This window comes from Mus caroli, unplaced genomic scaffold, assembly GCF_978045245.1.
Source record: "Mus caroli unplaced genomic scaffold, Mus_caroli_1 scaffold_10, whole genome shotgun sequence".
NCBI lineage: Eukaryota > Metazoa > Chordata > Mammalia > Rodentia > Muridae > Mus > Mus caroli.
In genome coordinates this window covers 114,111,156-114,129,309 of record NW_028227265.1, presented here as the reverse complement: position 1 = coordinate 114,129,309, position 18,154 = coordinate 114,111,156, and the positions used below count along the sequence as shown (strand labels likewise).

Genomic DNA, 18,154 nt, shown 5'->3' with positions numbered 1-18,154 from the left:
AGAACTCACTCTGGGTGGAGATCAGGTCAATAGTGAAGCTTGCTTCTCTTTTCAAAATATAGACTCAAGGTAAGGTAGCTGTACTGGTCAATTTCTGTCAGTATGACAATGTATGTGAGCTAAACACCACCAGAGCTTTCTCTTGGCTCATGGTTTCATAGGGGTCAGCCCATGGCTGCTGGGAAACAAGACTGCAGAACAAGGGCTAGGGGGAAAGGTGCACTCCAGTGACCCATTTTCAGCTAGTCTCTAACTCCTAACAGTCTATTCAGTCATGAACTCATGCATAGATTAATTCTGTGATGAAGTTAACACCTTTCTGATCTAACCACTCCTCAAACTGCATGGGCAATCCATTCTTTGTCCAATTTTATGTTCCCAACACTCAAGAAGACAATGATGTGAAAGATATTCTTCAAAGTGGAGATGGATAAAAGTCTAGTAATACAATATACTTTTGAATCACAATTTAAAAAACAATGTATTAAAGATTAGCCAACCGATAAACAGACTAAGTACATCTAATGAACACTGTTTAAGTAACTTGGAGGACTGTGTCGGTGAGGGGGAATATCTACTGCTGGCGTTTCCTTTGCCACCCATCATTCAACTTAGGGGGCTCCAGGCCTCTTTCGCAAGTGACTAGCAGACTCCGGGACTGCTTCAGATTAAATATCAGGTAAGACAGCAAAAGGAAAGGGAGAATTCCCAAGGACGATGTTCCTCAGAGAGAGCAGGTGTGTATGTCCTGATTGGGGGGGGGGGGTTCCTAGAAAATGTCTGAAGGAGTCATTCTGAACATGGCCTGAAGGGTGTTTGAGACAGCATTTGAGAACAAGTGTCACAGACAATGCGAAGTATTTGAGACATAGACACATGAACCAGAGCCCCCTTACTGTCTGAAACAGTTGTTGTGTCATCTGGTTGACCTAAGTGACAGTGGGAAGGCGCATTATTTTAAAATGCATTTTACTAATAACAGATTGATAAAGATTTTTTTCTAAAGTAGAAATAATCTAGGGGCTACTGGGAGTTATGTATTTTGAATGTTTTAGCCTGTTTTTCCAGTGTCTGGGGTCAGTAGCTCAGGGAGATTAGGGGTTTTGATGTCAAGTGTAAGAGAAAGGAACTCTTTTAAAAAGAGGGAGTCCATGCTTGGGCTCTGCTCAGTGGGTGAAAACCCTGGCAAGCCGTGGACACTAAGTTGCCTAGTTTACACTTCTAGATGGTTTCCCACTCACTTTGCACACCACAGTGGCGGTGTGTTTTGTTTCAGAGACAGGGCTTGCTGTGTCAGTTAGAGAGGCCTGGAACTCTTTTCATATTCCCACTGACCTGTAACTCTCTGTCTGCTCTGTCTATCTCCTGAGTGCTGGGATTATGTAAGCATGACCACATCTAACCCTAATGTAAAAAGAGGGCCCGGCTCCGAAAATGTAGCTTCACTATCAGTAGGGCCCACTCAATATACTTCAATTCGGCCATGAATTTTCTTTTCTTTTCTTTTCCTTTGAGTTTTATAACACTGGGCATCAGCAGTGTGCCACTGACTGGCAACTGGCAGCAGGCACCTACTATGTCAATGATCCTTTCATTACCATGGTCAGGAGCAAACCAATATTTCTGTGAGGAAAGCAGTGGCCAGAGAGGTGCTCTACACCATGAGTCAAATGCAAAGAAACCAGGGTCACCACTGTCTACCAAGGTGTTTTGCTGCTGGGCCAAGCTGTATTGAAATAGATAATTATTACTGTGATTGTTGACTGCAGCTGACAGACACCAAGTAAAGAGTGACTTTTGTACATTAGATGATGTTGTGTATTAATTCAGTAGCGTCTTTTCTTCCAAAATGGCAGGTAGGAAACATGGACGCTATGGAGGCATGCTAACTCATGTGTTCTGCAGAGCATTTACAGCCCCGTGGAAGATGGGATGGAACCAAGACAATCCAAGCGACCTCATTTCCTCTGCAGATGACATACTCCTAGCCTATAAGAATAGGTGAGATTTGGGGAGAGTTTCCCTTATAGCTAAAATCACCTTTGAGCCAGATGGTCATGTCTATGTAGGTCACATGCAGTCATTGAGCCCTTGGGACATGGTAAAATGGCTGAATGGGAAGATGGCAAGTCTAGATCTCAAACCTAAGTTCTGGACTAACCAAACAGAGACACATCCTTCACCGTATACTAGAAAACCAATTATGAGTGTATAAGATACCAAACCATCTGAATGATTTCACTCAACAGCTATTAAGGATTTGCTGTGTTTATATTAATCCATTCTAAAATGCCAATACAATGAACATATACACACTTAGGATACAATTACTTTTAAGCAACAACAACAAGTGATCTGGGTTTGCTGGCATACATATGTAATCTGGACACTTTGAAGGTGGAGAGAAGAAGACCAGGAATTCAAAGCCAGCCTCAGCTATACAGTGAGTTCAAGCCTGCTTTGTTATGTGCAATCTTGTTTCAAACTAGAAACAAACAAAAAACCCAAGCAGTCAAGTTCACTGTCTTGCAACATTGTAGTCAGTAGGCAGCCTGGTTTTACCTAGAGACCTGAGCCCCTGCAGTCTCAGAATGTGGCGTTAGTTGCTAATTTCTTTGGTTAGGTATTCTTTCCTCACCAAGCATGTACATTTGCCATGCTGCTCACTTGGGGTACTGGTGAATGATGGGAGATAGGGTTCCTATACTAAAGTCAACAGATTAGGACTCTATTCAGCCTGTTTTACAAATTCAAAGCCATTGAGCCTGCATGTGCTTTGCCTTTTTGCTGTGGCTGGAATGTGACGTGTCCCCCACAGACTCATGGTCCAAGATTGACCACACTGCTTGAGAAGGTTGTGGAACCTGTAGGAGGTGGAGCCTTCCTGGAAGAAGCAGGTTACTGGGTGTAGGCTCTGAGGGGTTATAGCCGGACATCATTTCCTGTTCACTCTCTGCTTCTCCTGTGCCAGTGCGATGTGACCAGCAGGCCTCCCTACTCCTGCTACCATGCCTTCCCCAACATGATGGAGTGATCCCCTTGAACAGCGAGTCCCAGCAAACATAAGTATTTGGTCAAAGTAATGAGGAGAGTAACTAAGCCCCTCTGTCCAAACCTAACTAAAATTAGGGAGTGCATGTACAAGGAGCTCACTGCCACAGAAACCTTGATGGCTGGCACTGTGCTCACTGCTAAGCTCTGGTAAAATCCTTCCTGTATGGAAGGCTTAGGAACAGGTGCTTCTCAGGGCCCTTATAACTCTTCCCAGACTCTGAGACTTTTTTTTTTTTCCCCCAGTAAACTTCGACATCGCCTGCCAGGACAGGGACCTGTGCATCCCAACCCTTAGATGCATCCCATGTCTTTGAGTGCATGTGGTCACAGTGACTACTGGTCATCGGCACAGTCATGGGACCCTGGCCTTGGCTCATTCATCTTCCTTTCTAGCAAAGCACCATTGCCCCAACTGGTGCATTTTTCAAGTTATGTGAGAACATTAAGGCCACACACTGCACAAAAGGGAAACTAAGCCACTGATAGGGAGTGCTCCCTTGCTGTGCTCCTCTAGCCTCCCCATCCCTTTAGAGGGAGAGGAAGCTCACATCCCAAGTGATCTTGTGTTGATCATTTTCTTTCTTTCCTTTTTTTTTTTTAAATTTTATTTACTTATATATAATTACACTGTAGCTGTCTTCAGACACATCAGAAAAGGGCATCAGATCTCATTACAGATGGATGTGAGCCACCATGTGGTTACTGGGATTTGAACTCAGGACCTCTGGAAGAACAGTCAGTGCTGTTAACCACTTAGCCATTTCTCCAGCTGATCATTTGCAAAGCTGTCTTAATCTCTTTTGTTGCCACAATTCAAGGCAACTTCCTTAACCTCCAATTTCACTGCCAACTTCACACATATTACACACACACACACACACACACACACACACACACACACACACACAGACACCAAAGAGAACATGCTGGACAGGCATGAGGGTATGAGGTAATAATGGGAGCGGGGTCAGTAGGGATGAGGGTGAATTGGCGAGCAGATGGCTGGGTGATCACTGTGATGTTATTTCTGCTGACACCTCAACAAGGGCCTCAGAGATTACTGAACACTGACCTAAACTTTTTCTGAGGAGACTGCTCAGTGGACAGATAGTTTGTTGTGCAATTATGAGGACCAGAGCTTAGATCTCCATCACTCACGTAAAAACCTTTTGGGACGGTGAAGAACCTGAACCCCAGCAAATAGAGAGCTGGGGCAGGGTGGGAGCATCGCTGGGATGAGCCGAGTAGTGAGCGTGGGGTTCAGCAATAGCCCCTGCCTTGGTAAGCTTGGGAACGAGTGAAGAAGACAACCGATGTCAACCTCTGGCCTCCGTGTGCACACCCCACGTGTGAACCCTCACTCAGATGAACACACACATGTGAAGAACATGAAGGACAAAGGTTAAAAAAAAAAAAACCTCCTAGCCTATACACCAAGCTGGCATGACTGTGTCTCACTGAAATCTGCGAGAGGATGATTGGAGGACACATGCAGATTAGGAATGTTGGCCCGGACTCAACTGGCTTTCCTGCTGGGAGGGCAAGTGTCCTCTTCCACACAATTTCATCTCAACAGACAGTGTTTGAAGGGCCAGCAGTTCTTACCAATTATGGAATCCCAAAGTGTCTCAGAGGCCACCAGAGCCAGAATCAGATGACTAAGAAGGGCACGAACAAATTACAGAGTATAGTTTAGCAGAATCTACCCATCTCCTCAGAAGTCAGGGCTAAAGGATGGGTGTGATGATACGCATCTGTCATCCCAGCAATCAGGAGTCTGGGTAAGGCCTTAGTTACAGAGAGATACTCTGTAAAAAACACTTGGAAGAAACAGCACCTAATGGAGTTCACTGACACAGTGGGTTCTAAAATAAAAGGACAGGCAAAGTGCTGAGGGTGAGCTCCGGGTTCTCAGTAGAGTTCCTGATGTTCTCTGCAGATGGTAATGCAATGACATTTTACTTGTCGTATATCTATGTACTCTTACATGGGCATGTAAGTGAAGGAGCAATGGCCACAAAGTAGGTGCTTCGTTCTCTGAGCTCTTCAGTCCACACTGCTGGTGGAGGTTAGCGACAGTGTGGGGCCAGCAGAGGCCATCAGCTGTGCTTTAGAGAGCTCTGTCCCTGTGGCTGCGTGTTTGCCCTCATCAGGGAGGCTACTGATTCACCAGGGTTTAGCTTAGACCCTTCCAATCTGTTTACCCAGAAGTCAGTCATGGCAGACTACTGTTGGAGCGGAACAGAATGCCCCGGCTTCTAGCTCTGAGGAATCCCAGCTATTTATCCATGGTCAAGAAACAAAACTTGGCAGGGGTTGATGGTTCAGTCACTATAGCCAGGGCCTTGGATTTCACTTGGTGTGAGAGCTCACCTGCTGAGTGGCTCACTGATGGGAAGGATATTCAGGTCCCCGGTGAGCCACCAGGGAGAGGAGGTACAGACCTGTGGCGACTAAATTCTCAGTAACCAAATCCTTGTGGTAAACAGTATAAGGGGCCAAAGCTTCAGGAGGATGCCTGACACCATTTGCTAGACACAGGACAATCAAGCTTTGGATCAAAGGGCTTGGGCCCCACGGTGCTGGCCTTTCCCAATTCTGCTTCTCACCAGTAGCAAGGAGACACACACATATCCAGGTCAAGTGAGATAAGGCCACACCTGTGTTTCCACAGCAGCCTTCCACAGTATAACGATTGCATGCGGATTCTTCTGACTAGCTAGTAATGTAATCAGGTGTAATCTGAGATCTGGAACAAGGGCCCTTGACGGCTCCCTAACTGATAAGGAGCTGGTGCTGTCAGCTCTGCTTACACTGGGGTGGGTCTCTAGAATATTCACATGGGTGTGTAATCGTAGGACAGGTTACTTGGTGCCTCCTTCTTGGGTCAGGCCTTCTGACCCCACATGGGTTCTTCATTAGTGACCTGCTTTATCCCTGTAGCCGGGGCTGGGGGTGGGTGTGTACTAATACACTCTCTCACATGCACACTGGCCAACAAGTGTGCCCCTCAAGCTTTCTACCAATGCGCATGGCCTTTTCAGTTCCCTGCTGAGGACCGTCAGTGCCACACTCATAGAGCTGAATATGAAAAATATCAATTCCCTGCATGTTAATTTAAACAGTATGATTGTGCCTGTCCAGACTTACACTTTATGTCCCATATTTCCTTCAAGGACAGCGGACCTCTTCCTCTGCAGAGCCTTGCCTAACAGGCACTACACTCACTTGACATATCTTAGAGGCAGCTGGTGCCACTGGCAGCGGCACAGCCTGCTCCTCATTCTCATGCTAGTCACTGGTTAATCAATCATTCGTTCTACCATTCATTCAGTAGAGTAACAGGCTATATTTGAGAGCACAAGAACGGGAAGGTAGTCTGTCCACTTTGTTCCTCAAGTGAGAGTACCTTAAAATGTTTCATTCAAGGGAGAACAGAGACTGAGTAGGCTAGGAAGAACAGAGAAGAGCTGGTAGCAGGAGAGATGGAGCAGGGAGCGCAAGCCAGGGCACTTCAGGTGACAGGTGTCTAGAGCTTGGCTCGGACGTTCCAACACATAGTCCAGGATCACTGGAGTGTGGATGTGCAGGAGGGCACGTGTGGGTAATAAGAAAAGATAACTCTTTTAGAGTGATTAAGGAGTGGACAAGTGATGAGCCTACGTAAGCAGGCACCAGGCCAACGTGACTGCACACTGGGAGGACCGTAGTTAACACAGCCATCAACAAACTCATTACACAGTGAATTCCAGGCCAGACTACAGGGTGAGACTCTATCTCAAAAAGAACAAACAAATTCCGACCCAAATCAAACCCAAACCAAAACCAGCTAACCAACCAGCCAACCATGAGCAGTGGGTGACACTATCATCTCTTGGGGCCTTTGTATTCTGCTGATGTCCAGGTTCTGCGTCCAGCACAAACCCATCCAACCTGCTGCTCTATTCCCCTTGTGTGTGTGTGTCTGATACACTTCTCTGTCCTGACCACAACTTGCCATCTTGCTCCTCAAGATCTGCTGGCTCTGCAGCTTTCCATCTTAGTTAAGGGGAACCCTACACCTCCTGAGGCTGAAGCCCAAACCCTACAGTCAGACTTACTGCCTGCCTCCCTCCTTTTCTTATTTCCTATGTCACTTGTCCAGGGTCTGACTGGCTTCCTCATCAAAATACCACTTAGGTCTTTGTCAGTGCCTTGCAAGGGAGGCTCGACACAACCCTAGTGCCCTCCTGGCTTGTTCGAAAGTCACCATGTCCAGTCTCTTTGCCGCTAGCCCCCTTCCTAGCAGCTCTTCTTGCTGTGGTGGGGATTTCAGAATCGTCATAATTTCTAAAATGTAACAGATAATTTATGTGTGTGCGGGGGGGGGGGGGTGCTATTTCTCATTTCTCCTGCTGGAACCAAAGGCAAGAAATGGCTACATTGCTCACTGGTGGACGGAGCACGTCCAGCAACACCTGGCATGCTGTGGTGCACAGCTACATTTGCAGAGTTAGTGGATTTCTTGGGTAACTGTGGGAAACCTGGGATCTGATTTCAAGAAAGCTCCAGCTTTAGCTTGGGAAGCAAAACATACCACTTTAGGGGTACCTCAGTGCAGGCATGAGGAGATACGGCTGTGGCAGATGAAGGAAGCGAGGCATCAACGCTTGAACTGGATGGATGGATGGGCAGGGAAGGGCGAGGGTCTGCGTGGGGAAAGAGGAGCCGATCTTGGGGAACATTAACAGCAAAGAACCAGAGGCAGTGAGGAGAGAAGGCAGGGGAGCTCTCTCCAGCCAGAGGCAGGGGAGGTAGCTGGCCTGAAGAGGCTGCTTGCTGGGGGGACAGCTGGCAGGCCATGGGGTAGGGTGGAACGCTTTAGATATTGTATTAATGACTTTACTCAGTGCTGTGACAAATACCCACTTAAGCATAGAGGCATCTGATCTGGTTTCCCATTCAGAGGGACAGGCCTGGTTGCAGAGGCAGGACCCTGTTCACACTGCTCGCACTGCTTGTACTGAGTGCAGTCAGGAAGCAGGGAATTGAAAGCAGCGCCCCAGATTGCGGTTCTTTTCATTCAATCCTGGGCGCCAGCCCAGGGCTTGCCCACATTTAGGGTGGGTTTCCCCACCCCACTTAACTTAATCTAGCAATCCCCTTGCAGACACGATCAGCTTTGTGTTTCCATGGTGATCCTAAACCCATCGATGAAGTTACCCGTGGCGGGTGTGTCCACCGGGATGCTGCAGCTGTCAGCCACCATCCAGGCTACGGGAGGCAGCTTTGCAGACGTTCTAGCCTGTGGGTGTATGGAGTTCCAGGTGGGTGAACACGGCAGAGAGGGCAGAGAACGGTCACATACAGCCTGTGCTTCTTCTGTCCCAGGCCTTGCCTCTGGCATCTCCTCTTTAGGCTCTTCAATTGTATCTCTAATTACATTTGTAGAAAACTGAAGGATGTAATCCAGCGTCTCACTGATTTCTCAGCTGTCTGAGCAGCCTAGCAAATCCTAGGAGAGGATTTTTAGCTGCTCAGTCAGAAGCCGACTGACACACAGGGGGAGCCGGCCCGTCTTTAACTCCAGGCTGACAGTGGCAGAAGTGGATTGAATGTCGGAACACCTAGCTAGTGTCCACAGAGAGGGCTGCTTTGAATGGAGCCCCCACAGTCAGTGCTGTTGTGCTATAAGCACAGAGTCTGTGAGTTTAGATCAGTGATTCTCAACCTTTAACATGGTTCCTCATGCTGTGCTGGTCCCCAACCCAAAAACTATTTTCATTACTACTTCATAACTATAATTTTGCTACTATTATGAATCACCATGTAAGTATCTGTGTTTGCCAATGGGATGGTCTTAGGCAACCCCTGTGGAAGGATGGTTCTAGCCCCAAAGGGGTCATGACCCACAGATATGCTCTTGGGGCAGCTCACAGCTGGGCAGCAGGCCTCTGGCTCATCTGTGCATAGGAGACAACAGTGATAGTAAGACACTATCATTTCTGACCTGGCACTTAAAACAAGTTTTAAAGCCGGGCATGGTGGCACACGCCTTTCTTTAATCCCAGCACTCCGGAGGCAGAGGCAGGCGGATTTCTGAGTTCCAGGCCAGCCTGGTCTACAAAGTGAGTTCCAGGACAGCCAAGGCTACACAGAGAAACCCTGTCTCGAAAAAAACAAAAAAATCCAAAAAACCCAAAACAAAACAAACAAACAAAAAAAAAACCCCAAAACCAAAAAACCAAACCAAACCAAACCAAAACAAAAAAACCAAAACCAAAAAACCCCCCAAAACAAAACAAACAAACAAAAAAACAAGTTTTAAGTCTTTAATTTGAAACATTACACATATCCATTTTTGAAAGAATTACAAAGGTGAAAAAAATAAAATAAAACCGCATGTCTTATAGTCTTAGTTGGGGTAAATGGGCCAGTACTCCCCACTACCCCTAAAAGACACACAAACTCACACCAGTTCTGTCCTGGCCAAGAAGGCCATGGGCTACAGCAAAGCAGGTGAACTTGAAACCTGTCTTTTAGTTGGAGGTGTACCTGAGACAATGCTGTGATTTCTCACTAGTGAAAGGACTTCTCAGCAGGCAGCCCTGAGCCAGGTCAACTCTTCCCCTTCAGCTGCCAGGAGCCCAAGGACTGATTGGCTTGAGCAGGCCAGAGACACCAGCAGACAACCAGAGCTGTCCCCATGCTAGAATGGTGGCAAGGGGAGGAGGAGGAGGGAGAGTTCTGAAGGGCGGTCTGCTGCCAAGGGCAACAGTAGGAAGGCCAGGAAAGCAGTGGCCTCAAGACTAAAGGCTCCTGAATGTGAAGGTACAGTGCCCTGGGCTTTCTGCACAAATCTCAGTTAGGACTCACAGCTCCTAGCTAGGCTTTGAGCTATAAAACGCTTATTTAACAACTGCCATAAATTCCTTAGCAAGTAACCACAACCACCCAAGTTTGAAAGTAGCCAGAGTGACAATGAAAAGCATGTTTCAGAGCTTTCAGCATTTGGAACAGAATGCTCTACTCCAAGGGATTATAGTAGTCTGCTGACAGGCCTTTCCAGGCCTAGGAACATGAAGGGCACTACGTCACAGAGTGAATAAAACCAAGCCTTTTCCCCAACAGGGACGAGGGACCTCTACGGAGTAGTTCTCCCTCACCCTAGAGGCTGCACCCAACATGTGGCACAGAGGAGGACCAGCCAATAAAACACTGGCACTTCCCACCCACTCGAACCTCTTTCTTTGTGTGAGTAATTTCCATGGAAGACCAATCTATGAAGCTAGCACACACTGCTGCTCATTCAGCTCCACACCACACACCTTTGGCTTCTGTTGGACATATCTAAAGATGCCTGAAGTCTGTGTCGCCATGTTCTCTTTGAATTTGTCTTGTTTCTTATCTGATCTTCTTTCCTGTGGCCACCTTGAAACTCCCATTGAGGAATCCTTAGGAATGCCCACTATTATCTCTTCAGCATCTCTCTTGTCCTCTTGAAGCTGAGTGATGAGAGAGAGGGTAGGCCTGTGCTCCAGGAAGGGCACAGGCTTAAATCTCAGCTGTCACTGTGTGTGGCCTTCGGTGAGCGCTCAGCTCTCCTGACTCCCTACTTTTAAAGACGCAAAACTGGAAATGCAGACACTCAAGAAATGCCAGTGGTCTTATTATCACAGTCTTCCACTCATTTACATTCATGTAATATTTGCTCTCTGTGTACCTGTTAAACCATTCTAGGTTTAACAAAATGCCCAACTGTTATAAACTTCCAGAAGAAAAAAAAAAAGGTTACCCACAGCATTTACCAGTTAGTAAGACTGAAGTCTAAGGCATCCTGACCAAGGTGGCATATTGATAATGGGGTAGGAGGTACTCAAACCATGCCTGTCTTACTGGGTAAGTAGAGCCCATGCCTTGGCTACACAGCACAGTGCCTTAAAGACATGGTTGCTCTACCAGGAGCCATTAGCATTGTCTGGTCTGCTAGCATGATAATCTTTCTAGCCATAAGTTTTTTGATGGTGTCTGAGATATTTGAGTCCCTTATTCTATAGCCACAAACAAAATCTTCCAAAAGGTCTAAATTCATTATACTTCCATATCAAGCTTTAAGCTTGACCTTATTAATTTGGGACTTAAACACATGGACAATTCATATGGTGTCTTTGCTCTTCCACACTCAGGCCGTGAGACCGCTTCACTTTGTGTATGCCAAGATGCAGGTGATGTCCTTCCAGAGTTGTGGGGGAGAACATCCTTAATCCTGCAAGTCTTGTCGTCTGATGTCTGCCTAACACCGCTGAATCCTTCGAGAATGTGTGCTAAGTCGTGGATCAACTCAATTCAGTGCTCTGAATTAGGAAGACTAATATACTGGTTGATATCAAGACTGCTCTAAAGGAAGACTGTGGTACCTGGATGAGTCAAAAGTGTATGTGTGTGCATATAAGCAACATTCAGATGTTGATCCATAAAGAATTCCCAAGGCGATAAGCTGATAACAACTCGAACTCCGGATACAACACAATGCAGCAGCTTAGGCTATGTTCTGAAATCTGAGCTCCAAGGAGGGATGGGAGGGGAGTTTGTCCCTAATGCAGTAGCAACACAGCCTTGAACATCTGTATCTGGTTAAGAGGACTAGACTCGGGGACATTTAACAGGCTGATGACTGGGAGATGAGAGCCTGTCAAGGCGGGGAGACGTGAAGGCCAGTGACAATAGTGTGAATGATTTAGAGAGCCTTAATGTCCTTGGCAGCCATGGTCTCAGGCCGAGCACGTGTTGCGGAGTCTGAGGGTATGGTTTATATAATCTTCCTTGGTTTTAGCTTGAAATAAAAAGGGATAAAAAAATCCAATGAGCATACTAAGAAAAAAATATGGGGTGAGGACAGAGGAGGGTGTGTTGGGGAGTAAAACACCCTGGAACCCGTGTCAGTCCAGGGCTCCCTGATGGTGTGTGGGTGGCATTACTTCGATGAGGAAAGTCCCAGTGAACAGAGTCTATGTTCTGTGGAGGAAGACAAAAGGGCTGTTACTCGCTGACAGAACTGACTGAAAACTGCCACTTTATGAAAAAGAGGCATAGTAAGGTGCTGAAGGGGGAAGGGGGAGGGAGGGGTCTCTGGCACATCGTTTTCAAGACTCATGAACAAATGACACTTGCGGTTGTCTGTGATGATGACCGAGTTGGCCAAGGCAGAAGCGTCTTCCTGACTTTCACCGAATACTACTCAAAACGGTCAACGTCAGGGTTTGGTGTGTGCCAGACTTGGGTTTTTAAAGCATCATTTGAGTTTTAAAGGCTGCATAAGTGATGGGAACATAGCTGTCTGGGGAATCCACGAATAACTTTCAAAAAGCCATAAATCTGCAGTTCATGTCTCAGAGTGTTCAGCAACTGCAAGAAGTATGTCAGAATCTGAACTTGTTAGGTAGGTCTTTTTTCTTTTCTTTTCTTTTCTTTTCTTTTCTTTTCTTTTCTTTTCTTTGCTTTTCCTTTCCTTTGCTTTTTCCTTTGCTCTTTCCTTTCTTCTTTTCTTTTCTTTTCTTTTCTTTTCTTTTCTTTTCTTTTCTTTTCTTTTCTTTTCTTTTCTTTTCTTTTCTTTTCGGAGTCTCATGCTACAGCCTGGCCTGGAACTTGCCCCAACCCTGCCTAGACTCAGTCTCCTACGTATTGTGATTCCAAATGTGTGCCGGCTTCTATCCTACGCCAGGAACCTGCCAGAGTTTCCCCTCCAGGGGTCTGAAGCTCCCTTCTCCATACATTAGTTCAGTACTAATGGGAACTATTCTGTGGCGTGGAACTCTATATCACCTTGTGTTTAAATTCTCATTTTTAGAAATCTTAACACATATGGAAATCACTCTTTGGGTTTACAGAATCTTTATTTGAGCCCTCAAAAATTGTCTGGTAAGGCCGTCGGCGGATGGCTCAGGGGGTAAAGGCATTTGCTGCCAAGCCTCATCTCTAAGACCCACGTGGTACAAAGAGAGAACCAACTTCTCCAAGGTGTCCTTTGACCTCCAGAAGCACACTGCGTGTGGTGTACGTTTGCCTCACTGAAGTAAGTAAATAATTGTCTGGTACACAGTAAGAGCCCTGAAGATCAGTTAAAAGCTCCAGGTATGTACATGGGATATTAGGAAGTCAGTCTGGAGTTCTGGGTTGGGAAGAAGGCTCAGTTAAAGTGCTTCCCCCTGAAGCACGGGGACTTAGTTTTGATCCCTCGGAAACAGAAACATGTTGAGTACGGTAGCTTGCACTTGTAAGCCCAGTGCTAGGGAGAGGAGACAGGGAGACACCTGAGGCCCACCGGCCGGCCAGCCAGCCTAGTCCAACTGACCAGTTCAGGTGCCAGTGAGAGACTCTGTCTCAAAGCACCAAGGTGGATGACTCCCGAGGAATGACGCTGGAAGGACACTGACCTTTGACCTTCACGTGTGTGGACCTGGGAGTACACATAAAGTTAGGAAGGAGTTCTGAGCAAAAATTTAGACAAGGCTGTTGTGCAACAGTCCCATAGGGATCTGTAGAGTGGTTCTCATTCTAAGTGGCTATTAGAACTGCCTCAGAACTATGCTGTAGGCCCACTCTACACCAAGGAAGTCAGATTATTGTGTGGGTAAGATTAGACATTGTTCCCCAGCTGAGTTGAGTAGGCTGCTCAGGCAGATGAAGTTTGTGAACCAGGAGATTTCAAAAGTCCTTGTATCCTGGCCCCTCTGATGTAATGAAAGGAGCTAAGACCCCAGCAGCAGGCCTTACCAAAATCTCCCACTTATTCTATAGCCATAGAAGGCCCAGATTAGAATAACTAGAGTCAGAAGAGCCAGGCTGGCTGACTGTGGACAGGTCTATTTATAGCTCAACAGTGAGCTTGAGGATCCTGTCTAAGCACCTTATCACGAAGCCACGGCTGCACTGGATCACCTTCCAAGGGTAAAGGTGCTTTCTCAGGGAGGAGCCTGAGTTAGGAGAGAACATCCACAAAGACAGAGCCCACCTCAGGCCCAGGCACATCAGCCACCCCGGTAAATAATGCGGCTCCACACCCTTGTTGTCCCTGCCTGTGTTTTCTGGGTTATCTCTGATACTTAGACAGCCCTGCTGCCCTGAGCAGTGAGCTCTGGCCTGGGGGCACTGGGGTGGGATGGATGACTGCTCACAGGTGATGAGCTGCTCTCATTCCTCGCATGATGGCCACAGTCTGCTTATTCTTCCTGGCTTGCCAGCCCCTTATGTTGATGTCAGAGTCCTGCTTTGGGATCTGGTTAACCTCGTGGTGGGTGAGTCCTCTGTCCCCTGCAAGAGCCATGGCCCTTCTCTGCTTCCTTGGGACCAAACATGACCAGACTTTGAGTGGTTAGTCTGGTCTCCTCTTTTCTATCAGTGATCTGGATGCCTACTGCCAAGTGCATGCTGGGCTATGTGGAGATGTGAGAGATTTTTCCTCCTGCATCGGGATACATTGCGTGCTTAGTTTTAATGGCACGTGCATAGTCATGCATAAGTGTGGATAAGGCGGGCATGAGCTAATGTTCCTTCCACTGATGTGTAGAGGACACGCCTCGAGGTAGTCACGAGACATGTCTCCGGGAGAAGAGAGGCATGGCCCGATCCTTCCCGCTTCTTCACCTTTCTGGAATGCTCAGTGACTACTACACTTTTTAAGATCTGTAAAATACAAAGGTGACCTGCTGTGATTTTTTTTTTTTTTTTCAAATTTGAGCTGGGATGCAGGCCAGTGGCTACAACTGTCACCTGGGTGGTAATTTAAGCTCGAAGGGCAGAGCATGGTGGCATCTGTCCAGCCATTCACAGCAGGGCCGTTGTCTTCCTGAGGAGCCGGTGCTGCACGCCTCAGGGCTGCTCTGCAGTTCATTTCCACGATTTATTTGCCACCTTTCGGAATGCTCCCTCAGGGTGAATGTGTGCCTCTGCTGCCAGCCGCTGAAAGCTAGGGAGGAGCACGGGAGGAGGGGGAGCAGCTGAGCAGCCAGGGAGTCCTGGCGAGGATAGCTCCTGACTGGACACCAACATCTGGAGGAAGGAATACACACTGCTCCTACACCTGAGACCTACCTGGGGGGTGGGGGTGGGGGGCTGTGAGGGGAGTCTGGCCCTCTCTGCATCTCCACTGGCTTGCAGCCATGGGAGCAGGGACACAGACACAGTGACATCAGGGTGACAAGGAGAGGCATACACACAGCACTGGTGGTGTGACCCCATTCCTCCAGTCCCTAGCACTCCACCTGCGAATCGAAGAGGCCATGGGATGGTTTTCTGGCTTTTATTCTATTTTAATAACTGGGTTTGATGTTTCCTTCATGACCGCTTCTCTCATTCCTGTCTACCCAATGACTTGTTTGTTCCCAGCTAATTTCAAAAGCTTCTCTTGACAACTCAAAAAACGCAAAAAGCAACCCTATAGGTGGAACAACATTATGAACAAACAAGTACCCAGGAGCTCTTGACTCTAGCTGCATATGTATCAAAAGATGGCCTAGTCGGCCATCACTGGAAAGAGAGGCCCATTAGACTTGCAAACTTTATATGCCCCAGTACAGGGGAACGCCAGGGCCAAAAAGTGGGAGTGGGTGGGTAGGGGAGTTGGGGGGAGGGTATGGGGGACTTTTGGGATAGCATTGGAAATGTAAATGAGGAAAATACCTTATAAAAATATTTAAAAAAAATTTAACGAGTGCTCCAACTCCCGGGTTTGGAGGTTAGATCACCATTTTCTCTCCGGTGACTGTCTAAGGTGGGACTAGCCAGGAGCCCACAGGCCACAGGTGTGGTGGAACATCTGTGACAGAGTCCTTACTGCCACCATCTGCACAGGTCCTGCCATGGGATAGCTGGTCTCACAGGAGTGCTGACACAGGCTTATAGACCCACAGGAGTGACAAGCTCAAGGCAGAAACAGCAAGACCAACTAACACCAGAGATAACCAGATGGCAAAAGGCAAGCACAAGAACATTACCAACAAAAATCAAGGCTACATGGCATCATTAGAACCTAGTTCTACCACAACAGCATGTCCCCAACACACTGGAAAAGCAAGATGTGGATTTAAAATCACATCTCATGATGCTGATAGAGAACTTTAAGAAGGGCATAATTAACTCCCTTAAAGATATACAGGAGAACACAGGGAAACAGGGAGAAGCCCTTAAAGAGGAAACACAAAAATCCGTTAAAGAATAACAGGAAAACACAACCAAACAGGTGAAGGAATTGAACAAAAACATCCAGGACCTAAAAACTGAAGTAGAATCAATAAAGAAATCACAAAGGGAGATAACTTTGAAGATAGAAAATTAAAGAAAGAGGTTAGGAGTTATAACTGAGAGCACTGACAGCAGACTACAAGAGATAGAAGAGAGAACCTCAGATGCAGAAGATACCATAGAAAACATTGCCACAACAGTCACAGAAAATGCAAAATGCAAAAAGGTCTTAACCCAAAACATCCAGGAAATCCAGAATAAAATGAGAAGAGCAAACCTAAGGACAATAGGTATATAAGAGAGTGAAGATTCCCAACTTAAAGGGCCAGTAAACATCTTCAAAAAAATTATAGAAGAAAACTTCTCTAACCTAAAGAAAGAGATGACCATAAACATACAAGAAGCCTACAGAACTCCAAATAGTTTGGACCAGGAAAGAAATCCCCCCAGTCACAAATTAATTAAAACACCAAATACACAAAACAAAGAAAGAATATTAAAAGCAATAAGGAAAAAAAGGTCAAGTAACATATAAAGGCAGACCTATCAGAATTACAACAGATTTCTTGTAAGAAACTATGAAAGCCAGAAAAGATCCTAGGCAGATGTTATACCTTAAGAGAACACAAATGCCAGTCTAGGCTACTATACCCAGCAAAACTCAAAATTACAATAGATGGAGAAACCATAGTATTCCATGACTAAAATGAATGTACACAATAACTTTCCACAAATGCAGATATTCAAAGGATAATAAATGGAAACTCCAACACAAGGAGGGAAAAAAAACCCAAAAAACCATTTTTTTTGTTGTTGTTGTTTGTTTTTTTGTTTTTCTTCGAGATAGGGTTTCTCTGTGTAGCGCTGGCTGTTCTGGAAATCATTCTGTAGACCAGGCTGGGCCAGAACTCAGAAATCCACCTGCCTCTGCTCCCCAAGTGCTGGGATTAAAGGCGTGTGCCACCAACCTTTGATTTTTATTATTTATTATTTATTATTATTATTTATTATTTTTATTTATTATTTATTATTTATTAGAGCACAGTGGAGAATTCAGACAGTCACATCATGTTCTGTTATATTTGAACCTAAACAGAGAGGGCACTGGAGACAGCCTGAATGACCTGGTTTCTGCTTCTGCCCAGAATGGTGATGAAGCTCACTTGAGCCAGGGCCAGGGCTCTTTGGAGGTAACAAGGCAGAGGATCAACTCCACCTTGGGAGGACATTTTGCTGCACCTAGAGGTTCAGAAGGGAGGGGCAGGTGAGGCTCCAGTGACCCTCTCTACCTGCTATGAAAGAAACAGCAAAATCAAGAAGCCCAATCTTGGGGTCTCTGGCAAGGGTCACAGTTATTGAGGGAATGAACTGCCTACATGCATACAGGTGAAGAACAGAAGCACTATTCTGAAGTGACATGTCTGTTTCTGTATGCTTAACTGTTAGAATGAGCTTAGCTAAGGCAATACACCAGCATTAAAACCCACTAATTAGCCGGGCAGTGGTGGTGCATGTCTTTAATCCCAGCACTTGGGAGGCAGAGGCAGGTGGATTTCTGAGTTCCGGGCCAGCCTGGTCTACAGAGTGACTCCCAGGACAGCCAGGACTACACAGAGAAACCCTGTCTTGAAAACACCCCTCCCCCCGAAAAAACCCCAAAACCCCCCAAACACAAAACTCACTATTTAAAGGTATCAGAGTGTGAAGATTCTCACAAAAGGAAGAACAGCTTTCAAGTAAAACAGACCATTCCATCCTAGAGACGGCATTCATGTCCCTTTGCAATCCCTCTCCATCTCAACCCCTGAAGCTGCTGGTGATGAGAGAGCCCAAGACAAAACAGAGCTGGTCCACTGGAACACCGTATATTCATGTCCACTCC

At 46.5% G+C, this 18,154-nt stretch overlaps 1 protein-coding gene across 3 annotated transcripts in view; it reads right to left on the bottom strand.

The window, feature by feature from the left end:
- The window catches only part of Mcph1 (microcephalin 1), a 202,087-nt gene that overhangs the window by 15,386 nt on the left and 168,547 nt on the right, over nt 1-18,154 (bottom strand). The gene's annotated exons all lie outside the window — the stretch shown is intronic.